The 24,478-nt window shown below is 38.3% G+C and overlaps 1 non-coding gene across 1 annotated transcript; it reads right to left on the bottom strand.

Moving 5' to 3' along the window:
- Positions 1 to 19,790: 19,790 nt before the first annotated feature.
- Positions 19,791 to 19,896, bottom strand: LOC132305823 (small nucleolar RNA R71). Its single transcript, XR_009481705.1, has one exon. It is a non-coding gene; the product is annotated as a small nucleolar RNA R71 (small nucleolar RNA).
- Between the last annotated feature and the right edge of the window lie 4,582 nt (positions 19,897 to 24,478).

Here is a 24,478-nt window from a genome sequence, read left to right as displayed (position 1 = left end):
AACATCGAAAGAATTTCTTCCCTTGCTTTGCTAAATTTAATGTCGATAGCTAGACGAACCAGGATCAGGATCCATTGGAGAGATGGATCCTTAACACTCCGTATGCAACTTGCCTCCTTCATATGGTCTCAGACTTGGATCAATGAATGGTGAGGGATATTGATCCTTCCGAAGAGAAACAAGTTTGGCCTTAGAGGATTTGAGCATCGCTTTTAATCTCACTTCTTTTATTTTCAGATTTAAGCAAAGGTGTTGCTTGTTCGAGATTATGGAGGCTCGTTGAATGTCATTGTTTTGACTAACAATGGTAGGATCATTACCTTTCATATTTGCAATCTCCAAGTCATATACCTCATTGTACTCAAATGGTTTGTTCACAGGTTGAGTATCATGGACAATGATTCTAGATTGGGCTGGAATGATTGGAAGAATTTTCAGCAACTTGTCAACATTTTCCTTACCTTTGTCCGGTGGTTCACCCTCAAAATGTTGAGGTAACTCCGGTGAAGAAATGGAAGGAGATGGACAATCCCACGATAGAGATGGATTTGGTGTTTCCCATAAATGAGAGGAAAATGGTGATGGAATATCAAGCAAGGAGTTGACTTCCCGAATGGATTTGTCCACACCAAAATCCTCAAACTCAAAAGGGACCAAGCAAGCATGTAGGGGATCCTCCGTTGAAGGAGGTGGGATTGGATTTTGAATGTGTTCATCAGCAATAGTGATTTCAAAACACTCATTGTCATCTGAAGGAAGTTGCACAGCATTGAAGATATTGAGCTTAACATTCATATTCCCAAAAGAGATATCCATCAATCCGGATCTACAGTTAATGGAAGCATTAGCTGTAGCTAGAAAAGGACGTCCGAGAATTATGGGAATGTGTTTTCTTGGATCATGGACTGGTTCCGTATCAAGAACCACGAAGTCTACCGGGAAGTAGAATTTGTCCACTTTTATGATCACATCTTCAATAATTCCCCGTGGTTGCTTAATAGATCGATCAGCAAATTGCAACACTATCGGAGTTGGCTTTAGATCTCCCAAACCAAGTTGTAGGTAAACCGAATATGGAATCAAATTCACACTAGCTCCTAAGTCAAGGAGGGCCCTCTCGATTTTGTTGTCACCAATGACACAAGAGATTGTGGGGGCACCCAGATCCTTATACTTCGGAGGAGTGCTGTGCTGAATGATCGCACTAACATTTTCGGTTAACCTCACTTTCTTTGGTAAATGACTTCTGGAAGTGCGCTTTTTAGTGCACAAATCCTTAAGGAATTTTGCATAGGGAGGAATTTGCTTGATAGCATCCAAGAGAGGAAGATTGATCTTTACTTGCCTAAAGACCTCCCACATGTCTTGAATTTTGCAATTCTTATTCCCAAAATGTGTCGACTCTTGAAGACGTTGAGGGAACGGAGCTTTTGGCTCATAAGTAGTTTCCACATTTGGGGTGACATGCGTGGGACTTCCGTGAATGGTATTTGGACAAGAAGAACTTGGATTTGGACTTGAAGAGCTTGAATTTGGATTTTTCAACGGAGGGTTTTTCTCACTTGTGTCTCCATCAACCTTGTTGTTAACCACTCTACCATTCCGAAGGGTGGTAATAGCTTGAACTTGTTCATGAGTCGGACCACTCAGAGGAGGGGTTTCATCAATCACATGCATTCCTCTAGGATTTTCAAATGGTTGAGCGGGAAGCTTACCCTTGTCTTTTTGAAGAAGTTGGTTCACTTGGTTAGCTATTTGTCCCATTTGATTTTCGAGCCTAGCTATGGATTGAGTATGGGAGTGAACCATTTGGAGAGTAGGTTGCAAGGATGTCAAGAGATGCTTGTTGGAATCTATGATTTGCTTGTTTAATGATTCCATCATTTGCACATTTAATGATTCCATCATTTGCTTGTTTGCAGCCACTATCTCATCAATTGGATTCATAGGAGGTTGAGTGGAGACATTTGGATTGTATGGAGGTTGGTAGCTTGAAGAGGCTTGGAAAGGCCTACCTTGATATTGAGAAGAGGGCTGATTTTGAGGCCCTTAATTTTAAAGTTGGGAATTTTGTGGGGCTTGTTGCCTCCACGAAAAATTCGGATGGTCTCGCCAACCCGGATTGTAGGTGTTGGAATATGGATTGTTCCCGGGCCGTGAGAACATGGCATTAGCTTGCTCTTGGTTGGGATTGGGAAATTGCTCCGGTGTGGGGCAATCTTCCGAGAGATGAAATGGACTATTACATGAGGCACAAACCGAACTTACCGAATTTTGAGACAATGAAGGAGGAAGATGTGGTGCCATCAATTGGTAGAATTTATGAGCTATGGCATCCACTTGAGATGATTCCTCCCTCATTGATTTTTGTTGACAAGGATTGGTGTTCTTTGGAGTGGTTGAGGTCGGAGCCCTACGAGAATTGTGTTGAAGTGAATTTTCACTCAAATTCTCAAGTAAGGTCCAAGCCTCATCCGCATTCTTGGACATGAACATCCCACCACAAGAAGAGTCAACCATAAATCTATGGGTGTCGGTCAAACCGGCATAGAAAGCTTGCACTAATTGCCATTTTGGGATCAAATGATGAGGACATTTTCGAAGAAGATCTTGTAGCCTTTCCCAAGTCTCGTGGAGTTGTTCTCCATCAACTTGAGAAAAGCTTAGAATGGAACGCCTCATTTGGTTGGTTTTACTCACCGGATAGTACTTCTTAAGAAATTCTTGTTGCAATTGAGCCCAAGAAGTAATAGAGTTGGGAGCGAGGGAGTTCAACCAATATTTTGCCCTATCCTTTAGGGAGAATGGGAAAAGATGGAGATGAAGTGCATTGTCCGGAAAACCTCTCAACCGGATGGTCGAACAGATTTCAAGGAACTCATCAAGGTGCTTATATGGATCTTCATTATCAAAGCCATGAAATGATGGAAGCATTTGAATGGTACTAGACTTGATCTCATATTGAGCTGCATCGATGTTTGGCATCACTATACAAGAAGGAGAAGTATAGGTGGTAGGAATGAAATGATCTCTAAGAGTCATTGGTTCTACATTAGGAATTTCAGCCCTTTCATTCCCCGGATTTCCTACGTTATCCCCCATTATATTGAATTCAGTTTCAAGGTCCCTTGTAAGAGTGGGTTCCCTAAGGTTCCGTCTAAGAGTTCTTTCAAGTGAATTTATATCAATAGGCGAGTCAGGTGTGGGAAGAGAGAGTGACCTACGGCCAAACATCAACAATTCACAACAACATCATCACAACAAATCTTTATCATCAACTCCACATACGATGTTCCCTTTCTCCTCAATTATCAAGACAGAATAAATGGCCACGACAAGGACCGATGCTTGGAATTGAAAATACACAATTGAAAAAGCCTCGACAAGGGCTTGCAATTTATCTACTTCTAAGCTTAACACATGCACGATATTCACAATTTGAAACTAGAAGTCACGAGACTTACCTGGGGTCCTCTAGACTTACAATTTGCTAGCAATCCCACGGCGAGCTTCGAGTCCCTAGAATCTTACAACACGAAGATGATCAAAACACACAAGGAATATTCACAAGACACAATATGCACAATCAAACTAAATTTAACCCTAGAACTTTGGTCGCTAAACCGTTTGCAGTCCCCGGCAATGGCGCCAAAAATTGATCGGTTGGTCAATTAAACATCAACCTTCGCAATAGCATGAATCATTGTAAAATAGGGCTATTGGTCGGGTAAGTCGAACCACTGGGACTGCGCTAGTCTTACGGCAACCTTAGTGTCTAGAATCTTTCTAGAATGATGAAGGGTTTATAAAGGTTTTGTTGTTTGTCACTTAAGCTAAGAATATTGAAATTGCATAAATTAGAAACTTGCAAGAATTAAAAAGAAATGAAATACAAGTAGAGAAAAACTAGGGAAATGAATCCGCTCCAACCCTATACAAATTCTAGATAGAGATTAAATTTGAAAAATCAACATAAATGATGGTCATGACACATAACAACCCTTGGTTGCTATACTATCCTCAAGAGGTTCATTAAATCAAAAACAAGAATAATCCATCAAAGATTCACATGCTTGAACTACCTAAACTACGGTGTAGTCTTCAACATGCTCCCTAAGCCAAAGATTATCAAGCCCTTAATTAAATGATGAAAGCACACAAAGTTAAGAATCAAGTATAAACCATCAAAGGGCATCCTAAGCAATGATTTATCAAAGTTCTCAAACTCCATGCCATTAAAACCATTCTATGATCTAACTTCCATTGTCACTATGGAAATGCAAGCAATATGATTAGGAAGAGAAATCATCTAAGACAAGATGAATAGCTCAAAATAATCATGTATAGACATTAGAATTCATTACAACACATATGATGCTCTAGATCATAAAATCACCAACAATAATACATTGAAATTCCAAAAGTAAAATCTACACTACCCAAAATGCCACCAACCAACATCTCCAACCACTTCATTAAAGAGAAAAGCAAATTGAAGAAACCAAGGTGCAAGTGGGCTGAAATGAGCCATTTCCGAAGGGCATTCTGTCCAAAATTCGAGCACTCTAAGCAAGGCCTCGAGCACTCGAATTTAGTGTAAAAATGCCCATGCTTCACTTGCTCCGCCCAGACCTACTTTGGTTAAACAGCCATAACTTTGTGCTCCGAACTCCGAATGATGAAACGTTTGAAGATTTAGAAAGCTAATTCAGAGATCTAAATATTTCATGTTTTAGTGGAGATCCAATTCTCAAGGATGGTTGGTCGAAAATGAAGATCAAGGCAGAATTTCATTGCTGCCAGGCAGTTCTGCGCACCTCTGGTAACAAGGCCATAACTCTCTGCTCCGAGCTCCGAATGACAAACCGTTTGAAGATTTAGAAAGATAATTCAGAGCTCTAAATCTTTTATGTTATGAGAGAAGTCCAGTTCTTGAGTTTGGAAGGTCAAATGGCAAGCAAAGTCCAGGTTCTACTGCTGCTAGAATTCAGCATTGGCACCTTTTGTTGCTCAAGATTCCACAAGGCCTTATTCTTGTTCCATTTTGGCCAATGAACCTGAAAATGCATAAAAACATAGAAATGAAGATAATCTACATAAATTAACATACAACGGACTTTACTAATGCAATTTAGGGCGCTTGAATATATAATATTCGGCGCTTATCATTGGAGCATTCGCGGAGTGCTGTCTAATCTACCTACTACTCTTCTACAAATATCAAGTGTAAGCCTGAGGTCAAGTTGTTGTTGGACGGGGAGTCGCAAAGCCAGAGGATCGTCAGCGGTTGGTGTTGGGTAGAACGATAGGGCGTGAGCCAGAGTCAAAGTTTGGTATACTTTGTTTCAAGCATAGTGGATTGGTTTACTTTGGACTGCATAGTCCACGAGGTTTTTCCCATCACAGTTGACGTATTTTATCAATTGTTCCTCGCTAAAATCCTGGTGTCATCTCTAACTTTATAATTTGCTTATTTTATCTGCATGTGATTAATTATTTAATTACTAAAATAAGTAAAGTTGGTAATGACACAGATCTGTTTTACAAAATCTAAAACTTTGTAAAACATATTCCGCTGCGTATGACTCACAAATCATACATGGAAGAGATCATTGGCACACAAAGCAGTGACCTAAGGATATTTTTGGCCACACATGTCACTAGATTCAAAAGAATATTCCAGGAGGTGTAATAAGTTCCAAAGATTTAGACCACTAATACACCAACTACCTGAGGACCTACACGTAATGGCCAACCCATGGCCTTTCGTGCAGTGGGGGATGGATGTGGTTGGTCTATTACCAAAGGCAAGGCTGTAAAATAAGTACGTCATGTTCGTAACATATTATTTTACTAAGTGGGTGGAGGTGGAACCCTATCTTAGCGTCACACACACATACAAGTGAGGATTTTTAAATGGAACAACATAATTTGTTAGTTTAGGGTACCCAGTCGATCATCATGAATAACGATACCAACCTAGACAACCAACATGTGAGGAGACTGCTTGATGAACATGGGATTAATCAAAAGCTTATTGCAGTTAGCCATCCGAAAGGAAATGGGTAGGCCGAAATCATAAATAGAATAATTTTTTAGTTGTACAAAGAAAAAACTGGAGAAAAAGAAAGGCAATTGGCTAGATGAGAAAGACAATTGGCTAGATGTGCTTCCGAACATCTTATGAGCCTATAGGACAACCCTAACAAGGCCAACTGGTGAAATCGATTCACCATAGCATATAACACGAAAGCTGTGATACTGACCAAGCAAGTTGGACCAACTTCTTGAACTATAATATGGAGCCAGAACGAGAATAATAAAATGCTAGAGCTCAACCTTGACCTAACAGAGAAGAGGGATTCGGTAGTAATTAAATTTGCTTTGTACCAATAGACTCTCACTAATAGCCACAACAAAAGGGTGACGCATAATAGCTTCACCCTTGGTAAGCTAACACTAAAAAAGGTAGTGGGCATTGTACTAAAAAGGATGTCCCCATAGGAAAGGCCTACAGAATCACAAAATTTATAGGAAAAGGGGTATACAGGCTAGAAACGTTGGCCGGCAGGCAAATTGGCAAGCCATGGAATGCAAGCTATCTTAAACAGTATTACCAGTCTTATTGTATCATTAGCTAATTTTAGTTTTGTTCATTTCTTCTTTATCTATGTACTCTCACCATTAACAAAAATGAGAAAAAGTGGACAATATGTCAATTATTAAACAGTATTACCAGTCTTATTGGCAAATAGCAGAGTAGTCAATCGCCAAACTTAGAAATTTCATGAAAGTAAAGGGGCAAATGACAGAGTTACCAAATGCCAAAATTTGAAATTTTATGAAAGTGAAGTGCCAAATGGCAGAGTAGCCGAACGGAAAACACTTAGAAATTTCATGAAAGTGAAGTGGCAAATGGCAGAGTAGCCGAACGCCAAACACTTAGAAATTTTATGAAAGTGAAGTGGCAAGTGGCAGAGTAGCCGAACGCCAAGCACTTAGAAATTTTCTGAAAGGGAAGTGGCAAATGGCAGAGTAGCCGATTGCCAAACATAGAGATTTCATAAAGTGAAGTGGCAAATGACAAAGTGGCCGATTGCCAAACACTTAGAAACCTTATAAAAAAGTGAAGTGGCAAATGGCAAAGTGGCCGAGCACCAAACACTTTGAAACTTAAAAAAAAAAAAAAAAAAGAGAGAAGAAAAGGAGAAAAGAGTAGAGATAGAAAAGTGAAAGTGGCATATGGCAAAGTGACCGATCGCCAAACACTTAGAAAAAATTCAAAGGAAAACTAAAGGCAAAGAGACTAAAAAGAAAAGTTTCTTTCTTTAATATTAATCATTTAGATTACATATAATCTTTCCCCTCTTACATTATATATATATATATATATATATATATATATATATATATATATATATATATATTTTATAAAAAAAAAGGGAAAGGAGAGGAAGAAAGGAAAGTGCGAGAAATAGCAATGGCCAGAAACCTAGGCCTCATCTTCTATAACTTCAGCTGCCACCTCAGATCCAGAGCCAGGTTGAGTAGAGTAAGGGCGGGGGTAAGCCCACTTTTTTCAGATAAAGAAGGAGGGAGAGTCAGAGAGCCAGCTACAACTGCAACTATGCTCTTACACTAGGCAAGACCCCTTTGAGCTCACCAGGAAAAAAGATCTTTGTAAGTTCCAGGATGATCAATCTTCAGGTCCCCATCATAGTCTTTAGGACCATTGTATGCCCTACCTAGATCGGTCGGGTTGCTTCGGTCCATGAATCCGTCCCTATAGCCATTGTCATAGAGAATAACCCCAATCTGGGAAAACCATTCATGCACGACTTTCTTCCTGGTTTCCACCCTACCTATATGTTCTAGAAGGTAGACCCTCTCCCCAATAAGCTCCTCGTTTCTCTACTCCAAAGCAAGATGAACATCACGCTCAACCTCTAATTGGCCGATCATTTCTATACATTTACCCTTAGCAGTAGCACACTTATCCTCGACAGCCTTTGCCCAAGCTAAAGCACTCTGTAGATCTTCCTCAGCCTTTTTGACCTTGGAACAGAGCTTGACAATCCTCCCGTTGCCCTGTTCAATCGTCCACTACATTGCGGCAATTGCAAAGGGAATCTATAAGACCAACAAAGGCATCTAAGAAGTTAAATGAATAAGTGATGAGTTAACCTTTAAAAGAATACACAAACAAGAAAGAAAAATTTATAACAGAGATATGTATTTACAAAATACCTCAACAACGCTTATGGGGATCTGGGAGAACATCTTCTCCCTGCTGAGTTTGGCCTGGGTCTGTACATCATTAGGGGTGCACATATTTCGGTAGTAGGCCAAAATAATAGGCCCATCCTTGAATATAGTGTCCTCTATGGACACAGAAGTCCCTTCCTCCCACAAAAAAGAGAGACCTCCAAAGCACAGGAGGGGCAACAGAAGCTCTGGAAACATTAGCTTCCGAGGAGAGGTCGATCGCATCAAGATCCCAAATCATGACCCCTTGGTTCCTTCAGACAGGAGTCACCCTGCATCTCAAGGCAAGATATGCATCATCCTCTTCTCCCCTAATAGCTGGCCTTTTCTCCCGGGATTTGTCTGTAGCAGAGGAAGATGGAGAAGAAGTAGGAACGGGAGGAGGGTCCGTTCGAGCCTGGCCATCCACAAGAGTCGGAGCAGTAACCTAAGCACTCCTCATTGACCTCCTAAATGTAGGAATCTAAGTGTCATCCATTGCTGATGCTTTAATAACAATCCTCCCTAAAGCCTCATTTGTTAGAAAAGAAGGAGCAAAAGGAGTATTGTTCCAAACGTTCTCCCTCAAGACTCTGACCTTCGCATTACACATTTTAAAATTAAATAAATCTATAGAAAGCCCTAAATGATAAGCAATAAAACTACAGAAAAGAGGAGGCAAGTGGGACATATACACTTGTATTTATGAGTTTTGTGGGGAAAGTAAGTGGGAAAAGTGCATGTCCTAAAATTTCTTGGGATGTTTGATGAGCACTGAATATATGCATATTTGAGCCCTTAAATACATATATGTTACGGACTACAGTGATATTTCTATCCATAATTAGACTAATTTATGTTTAATGTGTGTTTTCCCAGATAAATGGTTAAAACAGGGACTTTATGATGATATCGAAGCTTGCAGAGTCATTGTCGGTCATTCAGAGCAAGTCGAGAGCTTAAATGGTGAAGTTTGAAGCAATTCAAGCCCCCGAGCTCGAGCCCAAGTGTTGAGGCTCGAGCATCACAACAAAGAAGAGAAGAAAAGTCAACAAGGTCTAAATACTCGAGCTTTGTACCTTGATGCTCAAACCTTACCATAGGGTGCTCGAGCCTTAACCAAGGGTGCTCGAGCCTTGACCCTCAAGCTCGAGCATGAGGCGTCAGAAATAAAAGAGTTAATTTAATTGAAGGGCTATGCTCCTAGGTCTCGTGCCTCACCTCCAGGATCGAGCACCATCCACTAAAGATCGAGCATCATCCACTGATGCTCGAGCCTTGAGCCCCAAATGGTCGAGCCTGGTACCTAGTGTTTGAACCCATGAAGCTTGGATCAAGCAATGTTAAAAGAGTTTAACCCTAAAAATATTCTAATTGTTAAAGAAAAAGACGTTACGGAAAATAGTAGAAGAAAATTGGCTAAGTGTCAAAGTGAAGATCAAGCACCATTTATGGAAGCTCGAACATCCACCTAGAGAAGCTCGAGCATTATTACTAATACTCGAGCATGAATCCTAAAGCTCGAGCTTCTGTTTCTGAAGCTCGAGCTTTCCATGACATGTCAGATTAAAAGTTACGAGATTGCTCTCTTTACTAGCCGTATCTCATCCCAATTAGGCTAGAAGACCTAAAAGCCCACCAAATACTTATTTTCTTCTATAAAAGAAGGCGTAAGCCTTGATAGAAAAGGTCCAAAATTTCAATCTCTTTTGATGGTGTTATTCAGAAGGTTGAAGGTGTGGTGGCTTTTAGGGTTCCTACAACCTTAGAAGTGAAGATCCTAAGAAGAGAAGTGCCTTCTGTGACGATAGAGATGAACTCAACACAAATGATATCCAGCCTCATCATGAGTAGCTAATTCCTTTCTTAGGTGTGATACCCCTCGGATCCGAGACACGGGTTGATCAGGCCCAGGCCCAAACCCGAGGGATATCAAACAATTAAAGTATTTTAAATCGAACACGGAATACAAAATTAATTTAAGAAATAAAAATTTAAAAGCTGAAAGGAACTAGAAGTAAATATCTTCCAAATATAATTATAAAAATCCAAGCTTTAAAACCTCTGTAAGTTTACAACTCGAGAATCCATTTATTGGACCCCTTAAAAATTCTCAAATAGGAGTTTAAATCATAGAAATAAATTCTACAGCTAACATAGAGAAGATTCCTACATAGTCGGAGGAATGAATATCTGTATCTGCTCTACACGTCCAAGCTCTAACCCTGGAACTGACGAACACCTGAAAAATAAAGGAGTGGGTCAGGCCCACATGTATATTTATATCCCAAAAATACTATCGTAAAACACAATGAAGATAACCAAAACCACTAGTTTACGTTATTAAAACACCTTCAAATCCATAAACCTCTAAAAGAATAATTGTCTTAAATTCTTTAAAACCAAAACTAGTGTAAACAGTACTATTCTTTAAACAATACTTATACTCCTACTAGTAGATAAAATCATAGTACTCTTAAAAGATCATTTATCCTTGAACTCCAGTGCTTCTTTCGTGGATGCTCCGGTGTCTTCTCCATCTGGATCTTCTTCGGGGTCTTCCTCTTCGCTTGGCTCAGCTTTGAGCACCACCGAAGTTGTGTTAGGTCCACAGTATGGTGGCCAATCTCGCACACCAGAAACCTTCCTTGACGTGTACTCCGAAGCAACACCCATTGGAATCAATTCCTTAGTTTCTAATTCTTCCTTCTTGATCGACCTTCTCAGGGGAATCGTCGGAGTAACCTTCCTCAGCCTTAGGCCTGTCTTTGCTTTCATCACAGACCCCATCCTCTTCCTAGTGCCAACCATTCTGAAATTACAGAATAAACTTGACATCAGTACCTTCTAAATGAACCGTAAAGGAATTCAACGAATCCTAAACTTAAGCTCTAATCAAGAGAAAACGCTACGTGGAAGACTTAATACGAAACACCTTAGAGACACTTTAACCTAGAGTGCTCTGATACCAACTGTGATACCCCTTGGATCCGAGACACGGGTTGATCAGGCCCAGGCCCAAACCCGAGGGGTATCAAACAATTAAAGTATTTTAAATCGAACACGGAATACAAAATTGATTTAAGAAATAAAAATTTAAAAGCTGAAAGGAACTAAAAGTAAATATCTTCCAAATATAATTATAAAAATCCAAGCTTCAAAACCTCTGTAAGTTTACAACTCGGGAATCCATCTATTGGACCCCTTAAAAATTCTCAAATAGGAGTTTAAATCATAGAAATAAATTCTACAGCTAACATAAAGAAGATTCTTACATAGTCGGAGGAATGAATATATGTATCTGCTCTGCACATCCAAGCTCTAACCCTGGAACTGACGAACACCTAAAAAATAAAGGAGTGGGTCAGGCCCACATGCAAGTCCTGATTTACTACAATCCAAATAGTAATTTGATACACAGATACATCCTAGGAAGACTCAACCATATCTAGAGTAGTCCATATATGTATATAGTGCACACTAATAGGACGCTCGCTAGTCCAATAGGTTTGTCTCAGCCTGAATAGAAGGCAACATGCAAATACGCACCCTAAGGTGGGTATGAGTACTTAGACCTACCAGGGAACAATACCTATGTCCAGTTATCCATCCCGAGCGATATACGCGCCCTAACCATGGTCCTGAGACTCAAGCTCATACCATGGCACATAAAATAAATATATAAAGTCCGTATTCCTAATACAAAATATCATCCATCTGTATAGTGGTATGATATTTGTAGCACAAATTCATTCTGAAACCATAGTAGGTCATTCACTTTATTTGATTGACATGACACAAGTAGGTGATGGACTTAACATTTATGGTTAATCCATACCTTAATCTAAATTGGGTCGGACTTAGTGTTTTGAACTAATCCCTTCCCAATATAGGTAGGTCTTAGTGTTTTGAACTAAGCCATCCCTAATATGACAATGTCCCATACCGGTTCATATACATCCATATAAGTAGGACTTAACCTCTTTATGGTTAATCCAACTCATTCCAAATTAGGTAGGACTTAGTGTTTGTACTAATCCATACCTAGTATGCCACCGTCCCATACCGGTGCATACAATCCTCCAGTTCCATAGTTAATAACACAGCATAAACATGTATCAACTAATTTCCAAAAGAAACATAAATATAGTTTAACATATTTACAACCAATTTATGCATCCAATATACCATTTAAATATCACATTATAGTGCTTTATAGATATATGAAAAGATTGTACATGTAGTTCCTCCAGTTAATATAGTTGACGGAACAGTAATAAATACCAATCCACCATATTTCAAGATTTGCATATAAACAGTTTAACATGTGTACAACACATTAATCATCCTACATAAGGTTTAGAAATCCCTTTCCAATCCTATTTTATTAAGTAAGACTGAAACCTACCACTCCTCCTGCACGACCATATCTGATGCAATAGTTGATAAATTTAAAACATCCATTAATTCCATTTAAGCATACTTAATCTTCTAGATAGATAAACATATGCTTATAACATATTTGAGCATGCTTGATAAATTTAAACATGCAAAAGAACCCAAAACTTTGCTCAAAGCAGTAAACAGTTTACAAAGATTTCAAAGACAACTTCACATATGCAGTTTCTTCGTTTAACCTTAGGTTGCTTCAAGGTTTAACACAATACCATTAACAATACTTCCAACCATTTTTACATCCCTGGAACTATTATACAACCCAATTTTACCCACTGAAACAACCCAGTCATCTTCCATAGGTCCAAAAATAACCCAAAATCACGTAGAAGCAAGAAAAGAAGCTAGAGCCGCCTCCAGAATATTGGAGCCACCTCCCTTCTTGGTGGAGCCGACTCTACCCTTGTAGAGCCAGCTCCAATCCCTTGTGGAGCCGGCTCTCACCCCCCTAGAGCCGGCTTCCTCCTTTGGTGAGCCGGCTCTCCTCCTTTGAGAGCCGTAATTCCTTCTTTGGTTGTCTTCGTCGCCTCTGGCTAAGTTCAAAACCTATTTAGTATTTTAAAACCTTGTTCCAATGTTTCTACACTATCCTAGATTATATGAGAAACCCCCCAACATGCATCAATAATCCCAATTAACCAAGCTTGAACCCAAGACACAGCATGCATCAGTTCACAGTTCTTTAAAAATTTGCACAGTTTGATTCATGAGATTTATTTCCGTTTGAAGATGCATACAAGATAAATTTAATCATTAATCTATTTTTAATCTTGGTTTAATCCTTAGAGTCTTTCTAAGCCTGTACAGAACACAGATTAAAGAGATAGAGTGGAAACAGAACTTGCCTTCAGTTTTAGACTGTGGAACTGCAGACCTCTGTCAACTCTGGCAACGATGGTTGTCTCAACTCCCTCTGCTGTTCCTAATTCAATCCCCAACCTTCTCATTGAATTCTTCCTTCAATCCCCAAAGGTTCTCTCTAAAACTCTCTACAACTCTCTATTTTTCCCTCTCTGAAAACCTGATACGTGAATGCAGGTTGTGTGATGTTTGTTTGCTAAACCCTAAACCCACATGAAGAAATATATTTATAGGCTTAATTCTCCAACCCTAATCCGTATATAGCTAGAGCCCTAATGCAAACCCTTAGTCGGCCTATGCAATTGTCCAAGTTACAATACACGGCGACTTAGTACAACCTAGGTCGGCTACAGTAACTCCAACCCTAACTGACATATACGTAAATCAACTTGATTATATAATTTAACGTTTAAATAACTTCCACAGAAATATAATCCTAATCTAAAATAAATTAACATTTAACTTAACCCAATTCAAAATAATCCAATAACAAAAACAATAACATTAATAAAAGAAAACAATTAATTCAAATAAAAGGACAAACAAGCAGATAATCAATTATCAAACAAATAATCCAATAAAATGACACATAATAAAATAAAATGCAATTAAATACAATAATTAAATTCCAGAACTGTCCTTTTAAAATTAGGGGTATTACATGTGGGTTTGTTAAACCATATTGGTATGTGTATAGTACGATAATGGAGGATTATCACAGGGGAGTGATTGGTTTTGGACAAACAAACAAATATTTGTTTACGTGTATGATGTGTTAAGACAGGACGATTACCAAGGAGTTTATAAATGAACTGGTGTAAGTCGATAGGGTAATTTTGTTTCCGAATGTTGAATCCCCAGGATAGTACGATGGTCTAAAAGGGAATAGCAGCAGTTTTGGTGGGCAGGTATAGAGAGAGACATTGCTCTTTTCGTTTTTCAGTATAGTACTTGTCAGATGGTCAAGATTGATCATCAGAGGTCGCCAAGAACTCTACAGCCACTACCGATACCGGAGTGGAATTTGGCGAAAGCAGATTCTTGGGTCTTGAGTTCATCAAGGATACTTCTGAGAGGATAGTTTTTCTTAGGGATCGTTTGCGTCCGCCCAGGGTAGGCAGACGAGTTGTGCAGATCATTGCACACGTGCTTTGGAAATTTCAGGTTGGGGATCAGGTTTTACTTAGAGTGTAGCCTATGAAAGGTGTCATGCGCTTTGGGAAGAAAGGGAAGTTGTCACCGTAATTTATCGGTTCATAAATTACGGATCACGTTAGAGCTGTCGCTTATAAGTTGGCACTTCCAGATAATTTGGATCACCTCCACAATGTGTCCCATGTTTTCATGTTGTGGAATTATCAGCGAGATGAGAGGCGGTATCAACATATCAATGTTGGGAGGTTTGAGTTGTAGCCGGATGCAACTTATGTGGAGCCACCGTGTCGTATTGTCGACCGTCGGGATCAGATCCTTCGTAATAAGGTTATTCCTTTAGTTCGTGTGCAGTGGAGTCATCACAATGAGGCTGAATCCACTTGGGAACGGGAGGATGTCATTCGCTCGCAGTTTCCTGCATTACTGGAAGAAGGTAAGAGCGAATTCTTAGGACGGAATTCCTTTTTGTTAGGGGGGAAGAATGTAATACCCCTAATTTTAAAAGGACAGTTCTGGAATTTAATTATTGTATTTAATTGCATTTTATTTTATTATGTGTCATTTTATTGGATTATTTGTTTGATAATTGATTATCTGCTTGTTTGTCCTTTTATTTGAATTAATTGTTTTCTTTTATTAATGTTATTGTTTTTGTTATTGGATTATTTTGAATTGGGTTAAGTTAAATGTTAATTTATTTTAGATTAGGATTATATTTCTGTGGAAGTTATTTAAACATTAAATTATATAATCAAGTTGATTTACGTATATGTCAGTTAGGGTTGGAGTTACTGTAGCCGACCTAGGTTGTACTAAGTCGCCGTGTATTGTAACTTGGACAATTGCATGGGCTGACTAAGGGTTTGCATTAGGGCTCTAGCTATATACGGATTAGGGTTGGAGAATTAAGCCTATAAATATATTTCTTCATATGGGTTTAGGGTTTAGCAAACAAACATCACACAACCTGCATTCACGTATCAGGTTTTCAGAGAGGGAAAAACAGAGAGTTGTAGAGAGTTTCAGAGAGAACCTTTGGGGATTGAAGGAAGAATTCAAGGAGAAGGTTGGGGATTGAATTAGGAGCAGTAGAGGGAGTTGAGACAACCATCGTTGCCGGAGTTGACAGAGGTCTGCAGTTCCACAGTCTGAAACTGAAGGCAAGTTTTATTTCTACCCTATCTCTTTAATCTGTGTTCTGTACAGGCTTAGAAAGACTCTAAGGATTAAACCAAGATTAAAAATAGATTAATGATTAAATTTATCTTGTATGCATGTTCAAATGGAAATAAATCTCGTGAATCAAACTGTGCAAATTTTTAAAGAACTGTGAACTGATGCATGCTGTGTCTTGGGTTCAAGCTTGGTTAATTGGGATTATTGATGCATGTTGGGGGGTTTCTCATATAATCTAGGATAGTGTATAAACACTTGAACAAGGTTTTAAAATACAAAATAGGTTTTGAACTTAGCCGGAGGCGAGGAAGACAACCAGAGAAGGAATTACGGCTCTCAAAGGAGGAGAGCCGACTCACCAAAGGAAGGAGCCGACTCTAGGGGGGTGAGAGCCGGCTCCACAAGGGATTAGAGCCGGCTCCACAAGGGTAGAGCCGGCTCCACCAAGAAGGGAGGCGGGTCCAATATTCTAGAGGCGGCTCCAGCTTCTTTTCTTGCTTCTGCATGATTTTGGGTTGTTTCTGGACCTATGGAAGATGACTGGGTTGTTTCAGTGGGTAAAATTGGGTAGTATAATAGTTCCAGGGATGTAAAAATGGTTGAAAGTATTGTTAATGGTATTGTGTTGAACCTTGAAGCAACCTAAGGTTAAACGAAGAAACTGCATATGTGAAGTTGTCTTTGAAATCTTTGTAAACTGTTTACTGCTTTGAGCAAAGTTTTAGGTTCTTTTGCATGTTTAAATTTATCAAGCATGTTCAAATATGTTATAAGCATATGTTTATCTATCTAGAAGATTAAGTATGCTTAAATGGAATTAATGGATGTTTTAAATTTATTAACTATTGCATCAGATATGGTTGTGCAGGAGGACTGGTAGGTTTCAGTCTTACTTAATAAAATAGGACTGGAAAGGGATTTCTAAACCTTATGTAGGATGATTAATGTGTTGTACACATGTTAAACTGTTTATATGCAAATCTTAAAGTATGGTAGATTGGTATTTATTACTGTTCCGTCAACTATATTAACTGGAGGAATTACATGTACAGTTTTTTCATATATATATAAAGCACTGTAATGTGATATTTAACTAGTATATTGGATGCATAAATTGGTTGTAAATATGTTAAACTATATTTATGTTTCTTTTGGAAATTAGTTGATACATGTTTATGCTGTGTTATTAACTATGGAACTAGAGGATTGTATGCACCGGTATGGGACGGTGGCATACTAGGTATATATTAGTACAAATACTAAGTCCTACCTAATTTGGAATGAGTTGGATTAACCATAAAGAGGTTAAGTCCTACTTATATGGATGTATATGAACCGGTATGGGACGGTGTCATATTAGGGATGGCTTAGTTCAAAACACTAAGACCTACCTATATTGGGAAGGGATTAGTTCAAAACACTAAGTCCGACCCAATTTGGATTAAGGTATGGATTAACCATAAATGTTAAGTCCGTCACCTACTTGTGTCATGTCAATCAAATAAAGTGAATGACCTACTATGGTTTCAGAATGAATTTGTGCTACAAATATCAGACCACTATACAGATGGATGATATTTTGTATTAGGAGTACGGATTTTATATATTTATTTTATGTGCCATGGTATGAGCTTGAGTCTCAGGACCATGGTTGGGGCGCGTATATCACTTGGGATGGATAACTGGACATAGGTATTGTTCCCTGGTAGGTCTAGGTACTCATACCCACCTTAGGGTGCGTATTTGCATGTTGCCTTCTATTCAGGCTGAGACAAACCTATTGGACTAGCAAGCGTCCTATTAGTGTGCACTATATACATATATGGACTACTCTAGATATGGTTGAGTCTTCCTAGGATGTATCTGTGTATCGGATTACTGTTTGGATTGTAGTAGATCAGGACTTGCATGTGGGCCTGACCCACTCCTTTATTTTTCAGGTGTTCGTCAGTTCCAGGGTTAGAGCTTGGACGTGCAGAGCAGATACAGATATTCATTCCTCTGACTATGTAGGAATCTTCTCTATGTTAGCTGTAGAATTTATTTCTATGATTTAAACTCTTATTTAAGAATTTTTAAGGGGTCTAATAGATGGATTCCCGAGTTGTAAACTTACAGAGGTTTTGAAGCTTGGATTTTTATAATTATATTTGGAAGATATTTACTTCTAGTTCCTTTCTGCTTTTAAATTTTTATTTCTTAAATCAATTTTGTATTCCGTGTTCGATTTAAAATACTTTAATTGTTTGATATCCCTCGGGTTTGGGCCTGGGCCTGATCAACCCGTGTCTCGGATCCGAGGGGTATCACATTAGGGCACTGATGTAACCCAACCTAATATTATGGTTTGATTTAACTCTGGGATTATTTTTAAGATATGATTATTTTCTTGATTATATGACTATGAGCACTTGAGACAACTTAAGTGGTTTTCACGCTTTGATAGATTATAAACTGTTATTCCCTTGTCTTATATATAGTAGTTTATTCTCTATTCTCAACCTATCTTGTTGTGCAGTATCTGCCGGAGCCCTGCCGGACACAAGAATAGAGGTCATATAATGGTACTTTTATGTTTTTTACAAAAAAATGTTTTTATAATCTATGCTTAGGAAATGTGGTTCTTTCGCAAAGTAGTTAAAGTATGTAGAGTAGGTATGCGGATAGTCTACGCTAACCGCAGATAGGTTATAGTTAGCTAATCTTGTAAAACATATTTCTTTAAAACCCGAATTGAACAAATGTTATTGAGTTCAATTCTTTTGAAAAATATCATTGTTAAATTCCCAGAATTAGTATAATTAACCATAATATGATGGTTGTGGTGAAGTCAAAGCCCTAAGACTCTCTCTTTCTGATTATTTAAATTCGTTTAATTCACTCTAGTGAAATATTTTGTTATAATTTTAGTTTGTTTAATCGTGACAACCAACAAACTTTCCAACTAAGTTACTTGTAAACCATAAAATGAAATTAAAGACTAATGCAAATCTCATCTCGCTGTGGGTTCGACATCCTATTTGCATAGAGCTATCCTACACGATACCGTTCTATTACAAGTGGTTAATTTGTTATTACGAGATCACACAAACAATTTTTGGCGTCGTTGCCGGGGGGATTATTTTTGTTTAGTTTTTAATTTGTTTATTTTGGTTTACCAGTCTTTAGACTTTTTAATATCTCATCTTAATTCTTTTTCTTTTCAGGTAGAAATTAGCAGTGAGGATAAAGACGCTTAAGGGAGAAAAACTTCGGTTTATTAAACCTTTTGTGAGTTTTTACTGTTTTTCTGTTACTTGGAATATTTTATTTTTGCTACTGTTAGGATTAGTGGAACCAGTGCATGTTAACTCGCCAAAATAGGTTAAAACCTTTAGTGCATGATCCTGAAATAGAGAGAACTTTGAGTCAGTTAAGAAAACTTAAAAAACATTTGAATAATATCGATAGTTCCTCTAATAACATGGTTGTGCAACGTAATGCACCAGGTAATAATGGTAATGGTAATAGAGAATGGGATCCACCTGTTCCTCCGCCACAACCACATTTGAGGGACCATTTCATTCCTACCACATATACTTCCCCTTCGTGCTTTATTTTTCCGGATGCTGATGTAACCCATTTTGAGATCTTTCCTGCTATGATCCAAATGCTTCCTACCTTCCATAGGTATGCAATAGATGATCCTTATAAGCACTTGGATGTGTTTTTGGAATTGTGCTCAACTACCAAGTTGACCACTCTTACCAATGATTCATTCAGAATGTGTCTTTTCCAATTGTCTCTTAAGGACAAAGCAAGAACTTGGTTGTAGTCCCTTCTAAAAAATTCCAAATCCATATCGGACATATTGCAACAGGAGTTCTTGAAGAAATATTACACTGTGGGTAAAACCACATAAATGAGAAGAGAAATCATGGCATTTTTCCAAATCCTGGGAGAACAGCTCCATGATGCATGGGAGAGATATAATGATCTTCTAAGAAAGTGTCCACACCATGATATTGTACAATGGCACTTAATACATATTTTCTATGATAGTCTTACAGACTCGTATAGAAATATGGTTGATATTTCTAGTAATGGAGCTTTTCTACGTAAGAGTCCAGCTGACGCTTGGGAACTGTTTGAGGCCCTAAGTGAAAACTCAGTGCAACATGCTTCTTCCTCTAGGTCTTCACCTGGAATGCATAAATTTGAAAAACTTTATGAGGTATATAAATCTAGTGAGTTAGCCATTCAAATAGAAGCCTTGAACCATATGTTCGATCAAATCTTATCATCTGGCTTTGTTCCTGTTGCTAATCCACAAACTGCCTTGCGATAGGAAGTTTGTTCCATCTGTGTTAATCCTAACTATTTTGTTGATGCTTGCCCTATGCTGGGACAATCATCTGAGATCCCACAGGAGTAAGTGAATACTGTATTCTCTAGACCAGCTTAAAATCCATATTCTTCTACATATAATCTTGGCTGGAGAGATTATCCCAATCTGTCATCGCGTAATCAAAGTCAAGGAAACACTACACCCCAATCTCAGGGGCAGTACCAAAATTTATCCAATCTTATGCCACAAGATAATTCTTTCAATCAATCTGGTATTTAACGTCCACCTCAGTTTAGGAATTAACCCACTCAAGCTCCAAATCTTCTACCTCCTCCTAGAAATTCTATTTTTGAGGAACAAGTACTCAATGCTTTTATTTATCTTAAAGCCAATACCTAACTTCTTAATTCTCATTCTCAAGCCATAGCAAAGGTAGAGGCACGAATTGGGCAAGTAACAAGTACTCTATCTCGAAGAGAGGATAGAAAGCTGCCTAGACAGCCAATACCTAATCCAAAAGGGCAGACTTACATGATTGATGAAACCAATTCCTCAGGTATTCATAATGAGCAAGTTTAGGTTATCACTACATTGATGAGTGGTAGAGTGGTTGATAACCAAGTTGAAAAAGGACAGGAGGAAAAAGAAAGGCTTAGGATTCCCATTGTTCCTACCATTCATCATCCACATCATAAGGATGTTTCCTCAAGTGTTATTCCATAATCCACAAAAGGAGTTGAAGGTAGAGTCACTTCTTCATCTACTCCTAACCGTGAGACAGCTTATGAGCCAAAAGTGCCTTATCCTGAACGTCTCAAGGAACCCTCCCATTTTGGTAAACAAGGGGAGAAAATTCAAGATATGATGGAGGTCTTTAAACTGGTCAAAATCAATCTTCCTCTGCTCGATGCTATAAAACAAATTCCAGCCTATTATGAATTTCTAAAGGACTTGTGCACTCTTAAGAGAAAGTCAAAAAGCCAAGTTCCTAAGAAAGCTTGTCTCACCGAGCAGGTCAGTGCTATTCTTAAGTACAACACTCCTTTAAATGTTAAAGATCCTGGTGCTTCTACAATTTCTTTCATCGAAACAATGTGATAGAGCGAGCACTTCTTGACCTTGGAGCAAGTGTGAATCTTATTCCTTACTCGGTGTATGAGAAGTTAGGTTTGGGAGAGTTGAAACCTACGTCAGTTGTTCTACAGCTTGCTGACCATTCTGTCAGATAACCACGAGGTATTATTGAAGATGTACTCATAAAAGTGGACAAGTTCTATTTTCTGGTCGATTTTCTAGTTCTTGATACAGAACCAGTCCACGATTCCAAAAAGTATATTCCAATCATTCTTGGGCAACCTTTTCTAGCCACAACAAATGCTTGCATTAACTATAGGACTGAAGTCATGGATTTATCTTTTGTAAATATGAAATTCAAGTTAAACATCTTCAATGCTATTCATTATCCCTACGATGATAGTGAACGCTTCTTCCTTGATGTTATTGATGAGTTGGTTGAGGAATCACTCCCAACTATTTTATCCAAGGATCCTTTAGAAGCTTGTCTGAATCACTTCAATTATAAAGATTTCGATATTGATTCTTCAATAGCTGAAGTGAATTCTTTGCTCAATTCCACTCCTATTACAGATTTTCCTCCATGAAAATCTAGGTTGGAGCCTCTTCCACCACTTTCTAGTACTCCGCCTATTCCTTCATTAGAGTTTCCACCTAAGCTTGAGCTTAAACCACTACCAAAAAAGCTCAAGTATGCTTTCTTGAGTTCCTAAGAAAGTAGTCTCTTAAAAGTTCTTGAGCAAAATAAAGAGGCTATTGGGTGGAATTTGGCTGATTTGAAAGGAATTAGCCCCACAATTTGTATGCATCTGATTCATTTGGAGGAGGATTCTCGAATATCTCGGGAACTCCAACGAAGATTGAATCCTAATATAAATGAGGTAGTTTTGAAAGAAGTTGTGAAGTTGCTAGATGTGAGAATAATCTACCCCATCTCAGATAGTAAGTGGGTGAGTCCTACTCAAGTAGTACCCAAAAAGACAGGTATTACAGTGGTTGAAAATTCCGAGGGTGAATTAGTTCCACAACACACCACCACTGGATGGCGTGTGTGCATTGATTATCGAAAACTAAACTCCGTTACTAGAAAAAATCATTTTCTACTTCCATTTATTGATCAGATTCAAGAGCGATTGGCTAGCCAAAGCTATTATTACTTTTTAGATAGATATTCCGGCTATAATCAGGTGGCCATTGATCTTAAGGATCATGAGAAAACTACTTTCACTTGTCCATTCGGTACGTTTGTATATAGACGGATGCCTTTCGGATTATGTAATGCGCCAGCAACATTCTAAAGGTGTATGATGTCTATCTTTTCGGACATGGTTGAAAATTTTCTCGAAGTCTTTATGGATAACTTCTCTATTTTCGGGTCCACATTCGAAAACTATCTTCAAAATCTTTCCTTCGTGCTTCAGCGTTGTAAGGAAACGAATCTTATTCTTAGTTGGGATAAGAGCCATTTTATGGTTCAAGAGGGTATTATTTTAGGACATATCATTTCAAAGAGAGGTATTGAAGTTGATAGAGCTAAAGTAGATTTGATCTCCAAATTGCCTCCTCCTACCTCCGTAAGGGGAGTGCAATCATTTTTTGGGCACACCGGGTTCTATCGACGCTTCATTAAAGATTTTAGTAAAATTTCACGTCCTTTGTGTAATCTACTTGCAAAGGATGCTCCTTTGGTCTTTGATGAATCATGCCTTGAAGCTTTTCAAAAGCTTCGCTCTCTTTTTTCTTCAGCTCCTATCAAGAATCCTCCGGATTGGGCTCTTCCATTTGAGATTATATGTGACATATCTAATTATGCTATGGGTGTTGTCTTAGGATAACAAGTAGATAAACTTCCTCATGTTATCTACTATGCTAGTAAAATTCTTTCAAATGCATAAATGAATTATACCATAACTAAAAAAGAGTTGTTTGCAGTTGTCTTTGCTTTGGACAAATTTAGATCATATCTATTAGGTTCCAAAGTCGTAGTCTATTATGATCATTCTGCTTTAAAATATCTTCTTTCCAAAAAGGAAATCAAATCCCGTTTGATTTGATGGATCCCTTGCTTCAAGAGTTTGATTATGAAATCTGGGATAAGAAAGGGTCAGAGAATGTGGTAGCTGACCATCTTTCTAGAATTCTGATTGAGGATACCTCAACTTCACTTCCAGTTTGTGATTCCTTCCTGAATGAACAACTGTTGGAGGTTTCGTATAAGGATTTGCCTTGGTTTGCTGATATTGTGAATTACCTCGCAATAGGCAAAATTCCTTTGTCTTTGTCAAAGCAGGAAAATGATCGATTCTTCTCCCAAAGTAGGATGTACTATTGGGAAAATCCTCAGCTGTTCAAATATTGTGCTGATCAAATCATTCGTAGATGTATTCTTGAGAGTGAATTTCATGGTATTTTGACCTTCTATCATAGTTTGGCATGTGGAGGTCATTTCAGTGCAAAGAAAACTACAGCGAAAATTTTTCAATGTGGTTTCTTTTGGCCTTTGGTCTTTCAAGATTCGTATTTATTCTGTAGGTCATGCCTTAGATGTCAGCAGCTAGGATCGATTTCTAGAAGGAATATGATGCCTTAACTCCAATCTTAATTATTAAGGTTTTTAATGTTTGGGGTATTAATTTTATGGGTACTTTTGTTCTGTCCAATAACAATGAGTACATTCTTGTGGCTGTTGACTATGTTTCTAAATGGGTTGAAGCAGTGGCTACTAAAATCGCCGATCACGCAGTCGTGGTTGAGTTCGTTCAAATGACCATTTTTACTCGGTTTGGTATGCTACAAGCTATTATTAGTAATAGGGGTGCTCACTTCTGTAATAGGTACTTCTGTACCTTGGTCCAAAGATACTCCATCACTCATAAAGTTGTTTCTGCCTATCATCCCTAAATAAGTGGCTAAGTAGAAATATCCAATTGTGAAATTAAGAGAATTCTTGAGAAAACGATTAAGCCAGATCATAAAGATTGGTCTTATAGACTGAATGATGCTTTGTAGGCTTACCGTACTGCTTTTAAGACTCCGATTGGTATGTCACCTTACCGTCTTGTCTACGATAAAGGGTGCCATCTTCCTGTAGGGTTAGAACACAGAGCTTTCTGGGCCATAAAAAAGCTCAACTTTGATATGACATCTGCTGGTTCTAATAGGAAGCTTCAATTAACTGAGCTTGAA

This window comes from Cornus florida, unplaced genomic scaffold, assembly GCF_030987335.1.
Source record: "Cornus florida cultivar Cherokee Brave unplaced genomic scaffold, ASM3098733v1 CherokeeBrave_3.0.0_Hap2_Chr04, whole genome shotgun sequence".
Classification (NCBI taxonomy): Eukaryota; Viridiplantae; Streptophyta; class Magnoliopsida; order Cornales; family Cornaceae; genus Cornus; species Cornus florida.
Note: the sequence above shows the minus strand (reverse complement) of the source record. Positions and strands in the feature narration are given on the sequence as shown.